Source organism: Opisthocomus hoazin, chromosome W (assembly GCF_030867145.1).
Source record: "Opisthocomus hoazin isolate bOpiHoa1 chromosome W, bOpiHoa1.hap1, whole genome shotgun sequence".
NCBI classification, from domain to species: domain Eukaryota; kingdom Metazoa; phylum Chordata; class Aves; order Opisthocomiformes; family Opisthocomidae; genus Opisthocomus; species Opisthocomus hoazin.
In genome coordinates, this window is record NC_134453.1 from 29,545,253 (window position 1) to 29,563,593 (window position 18,341).

Here is an 18,341-nt window from a genome sequence, read left to right on the forward strand (position 1 = left end):
GGAAGAGTCAATTAGCTCATAAAGCATTTTTTACAGCCTCAAGTGCTTCTAAATTTGTTGAAGTTCGCAACACATCAAGCCAGGCAAAATTTCATAACACTGACTTGCACTTCCTGTTTTCTTCTATTTTGATTACTAAAGTAAAATGTATGCCATTTTAGCAGAGAAAAGAAACTTGACAACACTTAATCACTAAATTCTATATATCAGTTAAAGCTGATATACCACACTGTTCAAATTTAAAGAAATAGGTTCCATTCAAACAGTGGTTTTTGAGATAACCTACTTGCACTTTAATTTGTTCACACTTTACCAAGTGTTATCAGGAACAATTTGTGATTAAGATCAATCTTATATTTACCACAATGAGGAAATGAGGCTTTGTACCACCTAGAAACTAATATATCTGTCAAGCCACCTTTAGGTTAGATGTTTGTTTTAAGATCTCTGGATTTCATCAGCCTACGTCAACTCCAAAGCTTAATATCAGGATGATGATGATTATTATTATGTCACTGTTTAGACTGAAACAGCTGAAACAACATGACTTCTGATCGGTATGCTGAACACTTTCATGCCCACCCAGTCCACCAGGTGTTTAGTGTTTGCTATGAGTAATGCCTCGGCATGCCATAAAGGCACTCCAGGCACCACCCGCACCTTCTTCAAAAACAGCTCTGGCTTATCATTTGGTCCCCCAGCATAACATCCAGCTGGCTGAAAATAGAGGCCAGTGGGTAATTCATGACACCCATGGCCTCAACAGCTGTGAAGTTTGACCTTTCAGCTTTTACAGTCTTGCAGTCAAGTTACAGCAGAGTGTTGTTCAGATCTATGTAATCTTCCCCATTCTCAGCTATGAAAAAGTCCAGAGGTGCAGGCTCTGCAATAGCCTGAAAGCGGAGGCACCTCAGTAAACAGGCTTTTCTCAATGCTGGTCTGTGTCAGGGACATTTCAAAGAAATCCAGCTCAAATTTGGTACATTCTTCTGAGCAGCCATGAACAGAAACCATCCGTTTTAAAATATGTTTCCATTTCTAGCGGTAGAACGGGACCTCCCTCTCTGGGATTTCTGTTTCTTTTGCACAGTTCAGCCCAGCTTGTTCTTTTTCGTCTTCCTGTCCCGGTCAGACTGTTGTCTGGTGCCACACTTCCTTTGTCTTTTACGGGACTGGGGCGGACCTTCCCTCTGGGGGTGTGACATGGCTCTCTTTCATTTAAGGTTTTTTCTTTGAATATAAGCAAGTCCCGAGTCCTCTTAATCTGATGACATTTCCAACTTGTCCACAACAACCTTGGAAACATAGCCAAACACATGTTTTGCAATATCTTGAGCAGCGCTTTTAATGTGCGGCATAACAATTTCCAAACACCTTTTCAAAAGTGGGACAGCCTTTCTAAACAGGCTACAGACTATACCTCCAATGTCCACACCATACATCAAAAGAATGCACTGAAAACTAGGGAGACCATTGCCAGCCTGGGCTCTGTAATAATTCACGTACAAGGATGGGTCCCCATAATTTTTTACCACTACCATTTTGGTGCACTTTCTTAAAATAGGCTTCTGGGGCTGAAGATGCAGCTTGACAATCACCTTCCCAAAGGAAAATGAGATGTACTTGTTCTGGTCAGTCTTTATTGCAGTGCTGTTCATGCCGATGTGCTGGCAGTTTATCAGCAAGTAGTGTGGCTTTTATGTCACCATAATGATCTCGTCATTATTAATGCCAGTCAGAACACAGCGCAATAAAGGAAGCGCAAAGTCCCTAACAAGCTGGTGCTCTACAAGGTCGATGTAGGGGTAGAGTGAGATAAACCCTCCGGTGATGTCTGCCACAGAGTGAAATTTCTTAGCAGCAGCCCCCAGAGAAGCCCCAAAAATATATATGTGCTAGATCCTGTGGTGGGTTGCCTTGGCTGGATGACAGGTGCCCCCCAAGCCGCTCTATCACTCCCCTCCTCAGAGGGGGGGGGGAGAAAATAAGATGGGAAAACTTGTGGGTCAAGATAAAGGCAGTTTAATAAGGCAAAAGGTCGCACGTGGAAGCAAAGGAGAACAAAAGATTTATTCTCTACTTCCCATCAGCAGGCGATGTCCAGCAACTTCCCGGGAAGCAGGGCTTCAGTAGATGTAGTGGTTGCTCCAGAAGACAAACATTGTAAAAGTGAATGCCCCCCCCTTCTCTTAGCTTTTATTAGTGAGCAGACATCATATGCTATGGAATATCCCCTTGGTCAGTTTTGGGTCAGCTGTCCGGACTATGTCCTCTCCCAAAATCCTGCCCACCCACAGCCTATTGGTGGTGGAAATGTTGGAGAAACAGCCTTGATGCTGTGAAAGCACTGCTCAACAGTAGCCAAAACACTGGTGTGTTATCAACACCTTTCTAGCTACCAATACAAAGCATAGCACTATGAGGGCTGCTATGGGGAAAATTAACTCCATCTCAGCCAGATCCAATACAATCCCTAGTTTCAGAAATAAGTATATGGCTTCTCATCTGTTTTGAGCTTTGTTTTCCTTATGATGGGGTCATAGACCAGGCCCACTGCTGGAGAGGCGACAACTGAAGCTTTGTTGTGGGGATTAGTAAGATGGTTCATGCGTTCCACTAACATGAAGAGGGATGGATAATAGCCTTTCTGCAAAGTATACTGCCATGTCTTGCCCCGCAGTGCTATTTGAAAGATGGTGTTACCGAGTTTCAGCATCCGTGCAGGGACAGGAACGACTCTCACACATTGGTGCAATGCACAGTCAGTTCACTTTATTGCTCCGCTTGCATGGTTATATACATTTTTCATATCTGTACATGCAATCACGCTTATTCGGATAGGCTACAGACATAAATCACGCGCTGTTCATGCGCCCCACATTCCCTTATGATTGGTAACTATGCACTAACGCCAATAGCAACAGACTGCCTCCACGTCCTTGAACACATCTTGTTTTTGCTAACCCACACCATGTGCACTGTCAGCACTTTCTCAATTGTTATTCTTAGCTGCCCTTTCCAGCAGTCTGTTCAGTTATGCTAACTGTTTTGCTTAAGCGGCCTAGTCATGCTAACTCTCAAGCTACATCAACCCCAACATGGTGTCTTCATTGATGTTATTCCAGCTGTGTGTATTTCCAACACCCTACCTCCCACTTCCTAGAGAGCTCCAGGAGTCTCACCAGATGCATGGTGAAGTTCAAGCTGGTGTTTTTTGGGAAGATTTTGGTGCTAGCATTGCTGGGCAGCGTGATGTGGAAATCTCCGTCTGCCATTCTTCTTTTTCCCCCATCTCCGCTTCCAGTCACTTGATGTCTTAGAATTGGGAGACTTATATCCAACTACTATATTTCTGGGACCTGCCACAGCACTTCACCAGCAGCTGTTTCTTTCTTCTTTTCCCTTCTGAGGAAAGGATCTTCCCAATTTTGGATATTCTGTCCTTGTCAGCATTCACTTTTTGAAGTTCTTCAGGGTAAAATGTCCCCTCGATTGCTTTGCAACCATAGCCTATTAAGTGGTGCACAGGTATCTGTCCCCTTCTCACAATTTCAGCTACTATGAAAATTCCGTCTGTGAACCTCTTCTCAAATCTCTCTTTCGTTCTAGACACCCTGATGTGGTCTCCTTTTTTGAGCAGAGGTGCAGATTTTTAAATTTTAAGCACACCTGCATATACAGTTTTCCAAACCCTTGCAGAGTTTGAAGTGTTCACATCCACATGCCTGGTTCTGATAGCTCTGTGGAAGCTATGGTTATAGCCTTTTATAAACTCTGATAACACATCAATGTAGCGAAAAGTGTTGTGTGCTGTAAAATATCTCCACATCTTGGATTTGAGTGTTCTGTTAAAACACTCTGTGATGGAGGATTTTACTTCATGATTAGCACCAAAATGATGAACATTACACTGCTTTAAAAGCTTGTTTAAAGGCTGGTTTAAAAGTTCTTTTCCCCAGTCAATCCATAATTTCTGAGGCTCGCGTCCCCTGCTAAAAATTATTTTTAAAGCCCTGGCTACTTCAGAACCTGTTTTGTCTTTTAGACCAATGGCCCAGTGTTGCAGTTTGGCCGTGGCCGGCAACAAAAGGGCCACGCGGTCACTCTACCACCCCTCCACTTGCTGGGGTGGGGAGGAGAATGGAAAGAAAAAGGCAAAAAACTCATGGGTCGGGATAAGGGCAGTTTAACAGAACAGCAAATGAAGCAAACAGTAACAACAATACTGATAAGAAGAATATACAAAACAAACAGTGAAACGGACAGAGCAACTCTCACCGCCCGATGCCCCGCGTGCTCCCAAGCCGCGACTGCCTTCCCCCTGGCCAGCTCCCCCCAACCAGAACACAGCATGATGGCACATGGTATGGAATACCCTGTTCTGTTTCGCCAGATTGGGTCAGCCCGTCCGGCTGTGTCCCCTCCCTGGATTCTAGTGAAAATTAATCCTGTCCTGGCCAAACCCAGGACATTATCCACACCTTATTCTATGCCATCTATGTCATGCCCATGTCCCCCATTTTCCAGTTAATCAGCACCACTTCTCCTGTCTTTAATACATACAAACAGATATCATTCCCTTAGTTTATGGATTGTCCCTCTAAAGGGTCCGTTGAGTTCATTTAATCCATGACTTCAGGCTCCATCTGTCATAATGGTCTTCCATGGCAGGAGAGGTGATGTGTGGTGATGGGCGGTCACTTGCTGCATCCGGAGCTCATGGCTGATGTATCTGGTGCGGCCCGTGCCCACAGTCTGCAGGAGACGTCGATCTTGATGAAGTTGCTGGGTGCCAGTTGTTGAAAACCAGGTCCAGTTCCATCATCGCTGTGCTCTCCAAGGTTTCATCAAAGTCCATCCTTCTTACTGTAGGCGTGGGTAACGGACCCGTTGTAACGATGTGACCCCAATATGAGTATGATCGTACAGCTTTATTAGTCAGCAAAACAAGGTTTATATAGCAAAACTATTACAGCATCTGAATGGTTAAAACCCCAACCCATATATAGGCAAAACTACTGCAACTCGTTGTGATTGGTGCAGAGCTGCATCTCGAAGTGAAAACAGTACTATGGCAGGAAACAGCAACGTGGCAGGAAGGAAGCGACAGTGTGGCAGGAAACGGTGACGTTCCCCCTGCTCCAGTGTCCCGAGCTCGTCGCTCTGCCTTCCCAGCAGGGTTCCGTGTCAGCCGCTCCCAAGGCTCACTTCCGGATCGGAACCTGGGTAGCTCAACGCACCAAACTATGTCCCCTCTCGTCCAGCCAGGACTCCACAATTCCCCCTTTTTGTTTTTTTGAGCAAGCCAGGTTTGCTTCGTCATCTTGGAGAGAGCCCTTTTAAGACAGCTAAAGCAAATACATATTATAACTCCAACAGCAAGTAACACGATACATATGCGCAAAATTTCTATAATTAAACCGTTAAGCCAAGTGGGCAGATTACCAAAGAGCGAGGTGAGAAATCCATCAAAAAATCCCTGGTTTTGTTGTATTTGATTGGCGTGCTGTTCAAGCCATTGTAATTGCCTGTGGATGGACTCACTATGATCGGACAAGTTCATACAGCACATGCCTTTGAAATCCTCACAACCATGTCTCTGGGCCAGCAGTAAAAAATCAGTTGCGGCTCTATTTTGCAATACCGCATGTCGTAGACTACTCTGATCTTCTAGCAGGGATTGCAAGACTTTTGTGGTAACACTGGCTTGCTTCTCTGCCCAGCGTTCCGTGTTCACCAATCTACTTCTGTAGCAGTGTTCCGTGTTCGCTACTTTCAAGGTCTATCTCCATTACCAAGACTGGGTTGCTCAACAGCACCAAACTATGTCCCCTCTCGTCCAGCCAGGACTCCACAATTCCCCCTTTTTGTTTTTAGAGCAAGCCAGGTATAGTTGATGAGGTTGTTGATGATGATGAGAGCTGACATAATTTTGGTCTTCAGCTTGCTACCACTCTTTCAGAGGCCCACACAAACTACAATACTAACAGTATAAGAACACAAATGCTAATTGAAGACATAGAGATGTGAAGTGCATACCACAACCTGCTGGATATAAAGAAAGATTAAATTAACTTGAGAATGATACATACTGATGGTAAATCTGTTACCTAGCATATGGGTGTAGATTGATTTACTTGTATTCAATTTTCTTGCTGGATTTACTTGTATCCAATTTTCTTCCTGTGTGGATGGTGGGATTAAAGTACCGCTTGACCACAACATATCATTATTGTCAATGGGAGGGAATGCATCTCACCACGTCAGGCATCGAAATAGCAGTGTATCAATAATATGAGCTCAGTAAATTTGCACTTGGGTTATAGGTATACTTATCACATATACAAACATCCATAACATTTAGTATTGGCTATCGATATTAATTACCTAGGTTAAGATCAATGTACCTAGAACTATGACTCATTAACTATATAGGCTAAAATTAATGTACATAAAAGCATAAAGCTGCAAACATCACCACATCTATTCCCTGCTGCATCAAATGCTTCCGAAGTTTTGATAAATCAGAGTCCAAATACAACAATCTAAAGTCAAAACCCAGAAATAGTCAATACCTGCAGAACTTACCAAACCAAAAGACACAAAACAGTTACTTAGTCCAGACAAATCCGTTAGATCACAGAAACCAAATAAATCCATCAGATCACAGAAATACAAGCACTGTAACATAAAACCACACGTTCATGGTCGCGACCACACACACACATGCAGGCACACCAAGTTTTCAGCATAAATCCAAATATTGCAAAGACAGGACTTACAATAATATTCAACATTTAACAGACAAATTCCCAAGCCTCAGTTTCAGGAAGAGTACTCTCTTTTCAGTTCAGGATTAGAAAGGACACTTTCCCTTCTCGTCAGGGATATAGCTCAATGCTGTGAAGCTTTTACTATGACTAACAAATAGGCAACAAAAAACAATACTGGAAGAATGCCTTTGCCTTATTAATGGTTCACGCTCAGAACTTTTTGGTCCAGTGATCAGAGGTTCTCCCCGAGAATACCTCGGTGCCGGCTGGAGGTCCTGCAATCCCTCGGACCATTGAAGTTCAAGAGCAGCGTCCTACCTGGGTACCCAAAATCTATTACTAGAAAGCAGCAAAATAATTAACTTCCTAAAACTTAATGTTGGAGTTCTAGAAAGCAGGCATTCCTTACTGCAGTACTGAACGCACAGGGAATAGTTCTACTCAAATGTGTGTACCGAAAAGACACTCTTACTAGATATTTATGCCATGTTAACATACATAATCATTACATTTCTGCAAAGTACTTCTCATTCTCCATTTCTCCCCCCCCCTTTTTTTTTTTTTTTTATATATATATATGTATAAATGTCTTTTGTACATGCATATTGGCACCTCTGGGCAGTCGTCGGGAGCCCTCAGGTGAAGGTTTATACTTTTCCTCACGGTGTCTGCTAGTTGACCTTTGCTCTTGTGCAGACGCAGTTCTAAAATCACGTATACCGTGTTCTCCAAGATTGCTTCGTTATACAAAAGCTGTTGTGGGAGATAATTGCCAAATATGCAAGGAATGTATTAATTGGTGTGGGTGATGCACCCACTGCAGTCATCAGAGTACCTGCGTTTGCTTCAGTTTTTTCAGTGTTCCCTGTGTAATAGGATCATCCAGAGTGGATCTCTTCTGCTTCCACGTCAGAGGTTGCTCCCTGAGAGTGAGCGTGGTCATCTCTGGCATCGGATTCTGCGTTACATTCTTTCAGCTCATGATATAGCTTCACATATTTTGCTGGTAACCATCGAGGGCCTACTGAAAGAAGAACACACGCATACCCTCTTCCCCACATTATTAGTTCTATAGGACTTGTCCATTGTGATTCCCCAAATTCTTTATACCATACTTTTAGTCGAACCACAAATGGAGGGACCATCCCGAATTGGCGGTCAGCTGCTGTTGTAAATAATTGATCATCAGAACGATTTTAAAAATTAAGTAGATTAACTGTTCCTGTGGGGTAACACTGCCCATAGGATTCCCCCTTTTTTGTTTATTTAGCATAGCTTTGAGGGTCCCATGGACACTTTCGACAATGGCTTGTGCAGTAGAAGAATGTTGTATACCTGTAACATGTTGTATACTCCAGTCCTGTAGGAAAACAGAAATTGTCCGTGAAACGTTCCTTTTCTCCCGTATGTGCCGTGGCTAGCAGAAATCCTGAGAAAGTATCCACATTAACATGTACACAGCGCAGTCGACCAAATGTTGATATATGTGTAACATCACTTTGCCACAACTCATCAGCTCGTAAACCACGAGGGTTCCCTCCTGCACACGATGGTACGGGTGTAATACATTGACAATCAGGGCATGCATGAACATTTTTTGTGGCTTGCCCCTGGGGCAAAGCAAATTGTTTATGCAAGGAAGAAGCATTTTGATGAAAGAAGTCATGAGATAATCGGGCTTGCTTGAAACTGTGTGGCAGTACTGCTGCCATTGTCAATTGATCTGTTACAACTTTTTCTTCAGTTATTGCTTTTAGTAGAGTAGTATGTAACTATATATGCATTATAAAATATACACGTACACGATTTTCTAATTTCAATAGCAATTGCATCTTCAATGCGTTGAACAATATTCACAACATGCAGAATCTGTGACAATATTGAGTGGTTCAGTCGAAAACAATTCAAAGACGTGCAAGGCCGCTGATAGCTTAACAATTTGTGTGGATCCTTCAACGACTAAAATAGATGATTGCTAATCTGATGAATTTGTTTGTTTCCAAAACACTGTTCATGCTCCTTTAATAGGAACAGAAACACATCGGTTTTTTGGCTGCAATGAAATTTGAGAGAGGGAATGTAACAGCTTATGCTGTGGAAGGGTATAACGTATGTTATTTAAATAATCAGCTAGAGTGGCTTGCAGTGATAAGGATTCACTATTTAATGTCACAAAGTCATCTTTAGCCAGCAGCAGGCAAATAGTATCAACTTTCTGACAGTGATTCCAACCTTGTGCTGTTAAGGACACTATGATGTGTACCTTTGAGGTCAATGTTTTCATGGGCGTATGAGACAAAAAGATTCATTCCAGAGTCTTCAACTTCTGCGTGTTAACACACCACTGATCGAAAAGAGGGTAAGGCTGTAAAACAAAACCTTCATAAATGATATACAAATTTGTTGGCAATTCGACATTAATTCTGAAGGTAAAGGCAATTGCAATTCTATCTGAAATCTTTTGTAAAACAGTTTTTGCTTTTGGCATTGATCTTTGGGAAAATAATAAATCTGAGTCCTTTTTGACAAAGTAAATAGAGGGGACAACTCTTCAGTCATAATGTCAATATTTTCACCTTTCAACAGAGTGAATAACATCATCTAGGTAGACTATCTGAACCTTGGAAAGATAATAAAGTCCAGCTGTTTGTTCACATGGAATTCTACTGCAGTAATTGAATTGTATACATTTTTTGTAACCAAGTCCTTGAATGTTAGAAAAGATCGTTCTCGCCGCGCCGCTTCTGGGCTGGCCGGGACGGGCCGGCGCGCTGGGATCGAGGGAAGGGGGAAGGGGGGGGGGGGAAAGGGGGGGGGGGGGGGGGGGGCGGTTACCGTGCCGCCGGTTGCCCGGGGGGAGCCATGTGCCCCACCAGGTGTAAGGTTTGCTGACCCATTCGATGCGGTGACTGCTGGCGCAGCGGCTGTACAGCGTCTGAGGGACTGTGCAGTTTTATGTTGGAATTCACCTCGTTTTGATCTCAGGTCGGGTACGCCAATTGCTGTCGAGAGACCCTGTTGTACACTTTCGGGATGCCGGATTTTTACACCCCACTTCCCGTTTCTCTGGATTCAAAGGATCGTCAGGTTTTGGCAGATTTACTTCCCGCACTTCTCATGTTCGGTAGGAATTTCGTTGTATGTAGGGTTAAATTTCAGCAGACTGCTGCTCTGTCCTTGCTTTTGAGATAAGGACAGAGGTATAGCAGCTGCTTCTGAGATAGTCTCTGTAAGTTTTAGAGCATTTAAAGCTGTATGCACTGATTTCCAAGTAATGATTTCCTCAGGTATTTTAAACTGCAAGACTTTGTTCTTTCAAACTTCACTGTAAAAAATTCTTTAATGGAGTCTTCGCTCCTTTTCTCAGTGACTGTCCCATTCTCCAGCGAGCCGGGGCGGGGGGGGGGGGGGGGGGGGAAACAGACCTGATTCCTGCTCAGGGTCTGTTAGACCCAGCCCCTGCTCACGGCTTTCTTCAGGTGGTAACTTAGTGGCCACTCCTCCAGCCAAACACCTGTACTTACGATTGTCATCCATTAACCTGTTCCACAGGACAGGCTGAGGCTTGTGTACCTCAGATAATGGTGGCAACGTTCCACTGTCCATCTAGGATGGCATCTCTTGTAACACCGCTCCAGCGGGTAGGTGTGATCCGTGCCAGAGGCCCAGCTAAACATCTTGGAGAGGAAGCCTCATTTTCCCGGTGGGGGGGGTTGGTAACGATTGACATATGCTGGAACTGCGAGCTCTTGTCTTGAAGATGCTGCAAAACTGCCTGTAAAAGATCGCACGCTATTTTTCCTTGCAATTCGTTCTGGCCGCCATCAGAGGGCGTTGGGAGTGGAGACGCCTCGCTGGAATGTGGCAGGGGTGGATAGAGAGGAGGGGCCCATGTTGCAGGCCGCGCCCCAGGAGGGGCCGATGTCGTAAGCCGCGCCCCTTCTCCCTCCCCCTCTGGGGGTGGTACTAGCCGCAGAGGAGGGGCCGATGTTGTAGGCCGCGCCCCAGGAGGGGCCAATGTTGTGAGCCGTGCCCCTTCTCCCTCCCCCTCTGGGGGTGGTACTAGCCGCTCCTCCCCTCTTCCGGAAGACAGTCGCACTTCCGCACCCGACTCCTCCCCGTTCCCCGGGGGCGGTCGTACTACCGCGTCCGGCTCGCATTTCGAGTTGATGTCTCTGGCAGCAACTTCCGGTGGGCCAACCCCCTCTGCGCCGAGACCGGAACCGCACTCTGCACTCGCTCGAATCTCGGCAATTGTGTTGCAAGTGGTCCCAGTCATCCCTCTAATGGCAGGTAGCCCGAAAACCCGTGATAATGTCCCAGGCTTAGGCGTGTGATCTTTCCCGGGCTCCGGAGCTAGCATTTGAGCTGCAGCACACGCCACCTCTCGTTCAGCTTTCATGGCTTTTAAGGTCTGTAATACTGTTCGCCAGAGCTCGCGGACGGCTTTTATCTCCTTTTCCTCCTTGTCCTCCCCCGTTATTGTCCTTTCCCACATCATCTCTCCTAACTCTTGCCATTCCGAGATGGAAAACAGTACCGGGGTATCCGCAAAGTGACCCCATCGTTGCCCCAGTTTAATCAACTTCATGAGTTGCTTTGCCGTTGCGTCTATTCCTCTCTTAGAGAGAATACCGACTAGCAACGTTGCCGCGGCATCCACCTCCATGCCTGCGACCCCGGCCTCCACGTTAAAATTTAGCTGCGCCAGGCAGCCCCAGTGTGGCTCGAAAATCCCTGGGAGTCGGCCGTCCGTACCTGCCCTGCGCGTCCGCACCCAGGCAGGACCCTCCCAGCCGTTACTCCCACGCCCCCCTCTCTAGCTGCTCACCACAGACCGAGGCACTCCTGCAGGGAAACCATCCATCCTCTGCTACCAAATGTAGGCGTGGGTTACGGACCCGTTGTAACGATGTGACCCCAATATGAGTATGATCGTTCACCTTTATTAGTCAGCAAAAACAAGGTTTATATAGCAAAACTATTACAGCATCTGAATGGTTAAAACCCCAACCCATATATAGGCAAAACTACTGCAACTCGTTGTGATTGGTGCAGAGCTGCATCTCGAAGTGAAAACAGTACTGTGGCAGGAAACAGCAACGTGGCAGGAAGGAAGCGACAGTGTGGCAGGAAACGGTGACGTTCCCCCTGCTCCAGTGTCCCGAGCTCGTCGCTCTGCCTTCCCAGCAGGGTTCCGTGTCAGCCGCTCCCAAGGCTCACTTCCGGATCAGAACCTGGGTAGCTCAACGCACCAAACTATGTCCCCTCTTGTCCAGTCAGGACTCCATACTTACTGTGATACTACTGATATAACATATAACAATTATAACAGTGATAACAGACAGTGACAGGGTTATTTAGCAATTACCTTAATCAATTTATTTATTGACTATTCTTGCCCAAAATCAAATCCCCATAAGGCAGACATCGGACTTCCCCATCCTTTCGCATTACCCACCAGGTACACCCAGGTCCTTGAGCAAAAGCAATCCCACGGATAGGTTTGCCTTTGCCCATGACAGGACTAACCCAGACTGTCTTCCCTAACATGTTCCACATGTGCACTGTGGGGACTTTATCCTCTTCTACAAGGCGCTGAGGTTTTGACTGGGCAGGACCAGCCCGGTTGGTGGATCCTCTGCTGTTAACCAACCAGGTGGCCTTTGCTAAATGAGTATCCCAGTCTTTGAAAGTCCCACTCCCCATTGCTCTCAGAACGGTTTTTAGCAGCCCATTGTACCGTTCAATTTTTCCAGAGGCTGGTGCATGGTAGGGGATGTGATACACCCACTCAATACCGTGTTCTTTGGCCCAGGTGTCTAGGAAGCTGTTGCGAAAATGAGTCCCGTTGTCTGACTCAGTTCTTTCTAGGGTGCCATGTTGCCACAGGACTTGCTTTTCAAGGCCCAGGATAGTATTCCGGGTGGTGGCATGGGGCACAGGGTAGGTTTCCAGCCATCCGGTGGTGGCCTCCACCATTGTGAGCACATAGCGCTTGCCTTGGCGGGTTTGTGGCAGTGTGATGTAGTCAATCTGCCAAGCCTCCCCATATTTATATTTTAGCATCAGTCATGCGCCCATCTGTATGTCGCGTCTCTTCCTTGGTGGCCTGAGGTGTCATGGGCCCATAGAGCTATAAACAGTTCACCCTTCTGTTGCCAGTCCAGATCCACCTGAGCCACTTCAATCTTGGCAGCCTGATCCACCTGATGGTTGTTTTGTTGTTCCTCAGTGGCCCGACTCTTAGGGACGTGGGCATCCACATGACGGACTTTTGCAATCATCTTCTCTAGCCAGGCAGAAATTTCTTGCCAAAATGGGGTAGCCCAGATAGGTTTGCCTCTGCGCTGCCAGTTGTTCTTCTTCCATTGCTGCAGCCACCCCCACAAGGCACTGGCCACCATCCAGGAGTCGGTGTAAAGATAGAGCACTGGCCGCTTCTCTCGACTGGCAATGTCTAAAGCCAGCTGGATGGCTTTCACCTCTGCAAACTGGCTGGACTCACCTTCTCCTTCAGCAGTTTCCACGACTTGTCGTGTAGGGCTCCATACAGCAGCCTTCCACCTCCGCTGCTTCCCCACAATGCAACAGGACCCATCCGTGAACAGGGCATACTGTTTCTCATCTTCTGGCAGCTGGTTATACAGTGGGGCCTCTTCAGCACATGTCACCTCCTCCTCTCGCGATACTCCAAAATCGTTGCCTTCTGTCCAGTCCATGATTACCTCCAGAATTCCTGGTCGACTGGTGTTTCCCATTCGGGCCCGCTGTGTGATCAGCGTGACCCACTTACTCCATGTAGCATCAGTGGCATGATGCATAAAGGGGACCCTCTCTTTGAACATCCAGCCCAGGACCGGCAGTCGTGGTGCTAGGAGGAGCTGTGCTTCAGTGTCAACCACTTCCGAAGCAGCTTGAACACCTTCATATTCACCCTATCAAGGGCTTCTTCAACTACATCAGCAGCAAAAGGAAGGCTAGGGACAATGTGGGGCCGCTGCTGAATGAGGCGGGTGTCCTGGTGACGGAGGATGCAGAGAAGGCAGAGCTACTGAATGCCTTCTTTGCTTCAGTGCAAAGGAAGGCCCTCATGAATCCCAGGCCCCGGAGGTAAGAGAAGGAGCCTACAGAGAGGATGACTTTCCCTTGGTTGAAGAGGACTGCGTGAGGGATCGCTTAAGCGATCTGGACGCCCACAAATCCATGGGCCCTGATGGAATACACCCTCGAGTGCTGAGGGAGCTGGCGGATGTCATTGCTGAGCCACTCTCCATCTTTGAGAGGTCCTGGAGGACAGGAGAGGTGCCCGAGGACTGGAGAAAGGCCAATGTCACTCCAATCTTCAAAAAGGGCAAGAAGGAGGACCCAGGGAACTACAGGCCGGTCAGCCTCACCTCCATCCCGGGAAAGGTGATGCAGCAGCTCATTCTAGAGTTCATCATTAAGCAAGTGGAGGAAAAGAAGGTTATCAGGAGTAGTCAGCATGGATTCACCAAGGGGAAATCATGCCTGACCAATCTGATAGCTTTCTACGATGACATGACAGGCTGGGTAGATGAAGGGAGAGCCGTGGATGTTGTCTACCTCGACTTCAGCAAGGCTTTTGACACTGTCTCCCATAACATCCTCCTAGGGAAGCTCAGGAAGTGTGGGCTGGATGAGTGGTCGGTGAAGTGGATTGAGAACTGGCTGAATGGCAGAACTCAGAGGGTTGTCATCAGCGGCGCTGAGTCTAGTTGGAGGCCTGTAACTCGTGGTGTCCCCCAAGGGTCAGTATTGGGCCCAGTCTTGTTTAACTTCTTCATCAATGACCTGGATGAAGAGTTAGAATGTACCCTCAGCAAGTTTGCTGATGACACCAAACTGAGAGGTGTGGTAGACACACCAGAAGGCTGTGCTGCCATTCAGCGTGACCTGGACAGGCTGGAAAGTTCAACAAGGGCAAGTGCAGGGTCCTGCACCTGGGGAGGAACAACCCCATGCATCAGCACAGGCTTGGGGCGGACCAGCTGGAGAGCAGCTCTGCGGAGAGGAACCTGGGTGTCCTAGTGGACGACAGGTTAACCATGAGCCAGCCGTGTGCCCTGGCTGCCAAGAAGGCCAATGGAATCCTGGGGTGCATTAGCAGGAGTGTGGCCAGCAGGTCGAGGGAGGTTCTCCTTCCCCTCTACACTGCCCTAGTGAGGCCCCACCTGGAGTACTCTGTCCAGTTCTGGGCTCCCCAGTTCAAGAAAGATGAAGAGCTACTGGAGAGAGTCCAGTGGAGGGCTACGAGGATGGTGAGGGGACTGGAGCTTCTCTCCTACGAGGATAGGCTGAGGGAGCTGGGCTTGTTCAGCCTGAAGAAGAGAAGGCTGCGAGGCTACCTAATAAATGCTTACAAATATCTGAAGGGTGGGTGTCAGGAGGATGGGGCCAAACTGTTTTCAGTAGTGCCCAGCGACAGGACAAGGGGCAATGGGCACAAAATGAAGTACAGGAAGTTCCGTCTGAACATGAGGAAGAACTTCTTCCCTCTGAGGGTGACGGAGCACTGGAACAGGCTGCCCAGGGAGGTTGTGGAGTCTCCTTCTCTGGAGATATTCAAGACCCGCCTGGACAAGGTCCTGTGCAGCCTGCTGTAGGTGACCCTGCTTCGGCAGGAGGGTTGGACTAGATGACCCACAGAGGTCCCTTCCAACCTCTACAATTCTGTGATTCTGTGATATGCTGCCAGAATCTCTTTTTCAGTGGGAGTATAGCGGGCCTCGGATCCTTTGTATCCCCGGCTCCAAAACCCCAGGGGTCGACCTCGAGTCTCCCCTGGTGCTTTCTGCCAGAAACTCCAGGTTGGGCCATTCTCCCCGGCTGCGGTGTAGAGCACGTTTTTAACATCTTGCCCTGACCGGACTGGACCAAGGCCTATGGCATGCACTGTCTCCCATTTAATTTGTTCAAATGCTTGTCGTTGCTCAGGGTCCCAATCAAAATCATTCTTCTTCCGGGTCACGTGGTACAGAGGACTTACAATCTGGCTGTAATTGGGAAGCATTACAGTAACATATGTACTGATCACTGTAGCAGAGCTATCCTTTTCGTAGGTAGCTCAAAAATCCTCTTCTTAGCTCTACATTTTACTGTACAGAAATGTCCTGCAGTAATAGCTAATATTTAGATGTAATTATAATAAGCTGTTTCCATTGCAGATGACACCAAGTTGAGTGGTGCAGCTGACACACCAGAACGACGGGATACCATCCAGAGGGACCTGGACAAGATGGAGAGGTGGGCCTGTGCGAACCTCATCAAGTTCAACAAGGCCAAGTGCAAGATCCTGCACATGGGTCGGGGCAACCCCCGCTATCAATACAGGCTGGGAGATGAAGGGATTGAGAGCAGCCCTGCCGAGAAGGACTTGGGGGTACTGGTAGACGAAAAGCTGGACATGGCCCACCAATGTGCGCTCACAGCCCAGAAAGCCAACCATATCCTGGGCTGCAGCACCCCGTAATACAGGAGGAAGCAGTTCGCAACCTGCTATGCCACCTGGACACTTACAAGTCTATGGGGCCGGATGGGATCCACCCAAGAGTGCTGAGGGAACTGGCGGAGGAGCTGGCCAAGCCACTCTCCATCATTTATCAGCAGTCCTGGCTAACAGGGGAGGTCCCAGCTGACTGCAGGCTAGCCAGCTAACACCCATCTACAAGAAGGGCCAGAAGGAGGATCCCAGGAAATACAGGCCTGTCAGCCTGACTTTGGTGCCAGAGAAGATTATGGAGTGATTAATCCTGAGTGCACTCACCGGGCATGTGAAGGACAACCAGGGGATCAGGCCCAGCCAGCACGGGTTCGTGAAAGGCAGGTCCTGCTTGACCAACCTGATCTCCTTCTATGACCAGGTGACCTGCCTAGTGGATGAAGGTAAGGCTGTGGATGTTGTCTACCTGGACTTTAGTAAGGCCTTTGACATTGTTCCCCACAGCATCCTCCTGGAGAAATTGGCTGCCCATGGTTTGGATCCAGTTGGAGGCCAGTCACAAGTGGTGTTCCCCAGGGCTCCGTTTTGGGGCCAGTCTTGTTTAATATCTTTATCAATAATCTGGATGAGGGGATTGAGTGCTCCCTCAGGAAGTCTGCAGAAGACACCAAGTTGGGCGGGAGTGTTGATCTGCTGGAGGGTAGGAAGGCTCTGCAGAGGGATCTGGACAGGCTGCATCGATGGGCCGAGGTCAGTCATAGGAGGTTCAACAAGGCCAAGTGCCGGGTCCTGCACTTGGGGCACAACAACCCCATGCAATGCTACAGGCTTGGGGAAGAGTGGCTGGAAAGCTGCCCGGAGGAAAAGGACCTGGGGTTACTGGTCAACAATCGGCTGAACGTGAGCCAGCAGTGTGCCCAGGTGGCCAAGAAGGCCAATGGCATCCTGGCTTGTATCAGGAATAGTGTGCCCATCAGGTGTAGGGAGGTGATCGTACCCCTGTATTCGGCACTGGTGAGGCCTCACCTGGAGTACTGTGTTCAGTTTTGGGCCCCTCACTACAAGAAAGACATAGAGGTGCTGGCAACGAGGCTGATGAAGGGGTGTAGTGAACAAGTCTTACAAGGAGTGGCTGAAGGAATTGGGGCTGTTTAGTCTGGAGAAGAGGAGGCTGAGGGGGGACCTTATTGCTCTCTACAACTACCTGAAAGGTGGTTGTAGTGAGGCAGGTGTTGGTCTCTTCTCCCAGGTAACTAGCGATAGGACGAGAGGCAATGGCCTCAAGTTGCATCAGGGGAGGTTTAGATTAGATATTAGGAAAGAGTGGTCAGGCATTGGAACAGGCTGCCCAGGGAGGTGGTTGAGTCCCCATCCTTGGAGGTGTTTAAAAACGTGTTGATGTGGAACTTCAGGATATGGTTTAGTAAGAATGGTGGTGTTGGATGGATGGTTGGACTCGATTACCTTAGAGGTCTTTTCCAACCTATGATTCTACGATAAGAGAAGTGTGGCCAGCAGGGCAAGAGAGGTGAATCTGCCACTCTGCTCTGCTCTGGTGAGACCCCACCTGGAGTACTGCATCCAGCTCTGGAGCCCTCAGCACAAGAAGGACATGGACCTGTTGGAGCAGGTCCAGAGGAGGGCCACAAAGATGATCCGAGGGCTGGAGCACCTCTCCTATAAGGACAGGCTGAGAGAGTTGGGGCTGTTCAGCCTGGAGAAGAGAAAGCTGCAGGAAGACCTTATAACAGCCTTTCAGTATCTGAAAGGGGGCCTATAGGAAAGAGGTGGACTGTCTTTTTAGCAGGGCCTGTTGTGACAGGACAAGGAGCAATTGTTTTGAACTAAAAGGGGGGTAGATTTAGACTAGATATTAGGAAGAAATTTTTTACAGTGAGGGTGGTGAAACACTGGAACAGAATGCCCAGAGAGGTAGTGGAGGCCCCATCCCTAGAAACATTCAAGGCCAGGTTGGATGGGGCTCTGAGCAACCTGATCTAGTTGAAGATGTCCCTGCTCATTGCAGGGGTCTGGACCGAGATGACCTTTGAAGGTCCCTTCCAACTCAAAGTATTCTATAATATGTGAAACACATTGGAAAAAAG